The sequence below is a fragment of the Penaeus monodon genome, chromosome 33, assembly GCF_015228065.2.
Source record: "Penaeus monodon isolate SGIC_2016 chromosome 33, NSTDA_Pmon_1, whole genome shotgun sequence".
In the NCBI taxonomy this organism is placed as follows: domain Eukaryota; kingdom Metazoa; phylum Arthropoda; class Malacostraca; order Decapoda; family Penaeidae; genus Penaeus; species Penaeus monodon.
Genome location: NC_051418.1, coordinates 26,536,328 through 26,537,572, shown reverse-complemented (window position 1 = coordinate 26,537,572; position 1,245 = coordinate 26,536,328). Strand labels below are relative to the sequence as shown.

At 30.0% G+C, this 1,245-nt stretch overlaps 1 protein-coding gene across 1 annotated transcript in view; it reads left to right on the top strand.

The window, feature by feature from the left end:
• LOC119594197 (DNA/RNA-binding protein KIN17-like) overlaps window positions 1-1,245 on the top strand; it is an 18,391-nt gene that overhangs the window by 15,403 nt on the left and 1,743 nt on the right. Inside the window, 1 exon segment of the mRNA XM_037943268.1 lies at window positions 1,058-1,124. The gene's annotated coding sequence lies outside the window, so the exon portion shown is untranslated.

Below are 1,245 nucleotides of genomic sequence, written 5' to 3'. Positions count from 1 at the left end.
CCCATTGGCAATTATCGGCAGACCATCTCTGCAGAAAAAAAATGGTATGGTCTAATTTCAATAAAAAAAAAAACTACACTTATGAAGCCTTTATGAGAGCAGACATATACACACACCCGGCAGATTGATTTTCACTTATGCCGTGTAAGTTGATAAACGTAGCCAATGAAATTGCTAAGTTTGAAACTAAACTAAGGGCTTTGTTGGTTCCTGTATTGCAACAGCGGTTATCTCTTTCAGATGAAGGTTGGTTAACTAGAAATGATGCCTTCCAAAAATAAATGTTGGTAAATGATAAAAAAAACACATTTGTGAGCCAATTTTTATTGTAATATTGGAACATTTTGAATAACCCATCAGTTTCAATATCTGTCTGATGTCATAATTTTCTCATCAGATGAGATCAGTTCCAAATATAATCTATCATGTAGGGATAAGGTAAAGACTAAGAGGAGAAAAAGTACTATTTAATAGTGACAAAGGATTTTTTTTCACGTTCATATTATGGGTTTGTAGATGCAAAACTACAGTACACCATATAACACCACTGTTAGCAGCCTGAATTATTATTTTAGGCATTGGTTTTGTTTTATTTGGTAAGTCAGTGCAAGTTAATATATACTTTTGGAGGATGCTAATTTCCTACCATTTTTATTTTTTCATATTAACCTTCAGTAAATTAGAAGTATATATTGATCATATTATAAAGTGATTAGAAAGTATGTGATCATGTATCAGTAAGATACAGAGGATAAATTTGGTATTATAAGCATCTGTTATGGATTTGCATTGATTAAAGCAAACACTAAAAGTCCTTTCAATATAATGTCTTTAGATATACACACTACATTGAGGTAAACAGTTTAATGAAAGTAATATATCATTACCAATAGTATTATTGTTAGGTATTCTGTTGTGACATTGTTATCATTCATGTTATTAGGAATATCTCCAGAATTTGAAGTTTTTGTTTGTTATTTTAATTTATATTATTAGTTAAAAGTCTGTGAGATGCATATTTGTATGGTTGCATTTTCTTATCCATATTATTTTTCAGGTCCTTACCTCAGAGGCATTCCAGGCATCACTTCGGGAGACTGAAAGTGTTTGGTTTAGAGCTTTTTCTTCTTCTTTTTAGGTAGGTCTTATTGTTAACTTTATTTTTTAATTGTTAATGCAGAATATTAATACCATACTTTAAATTAATGTTTTTGAAAGAATGAATTCTTTATTTGATTAGTGGAC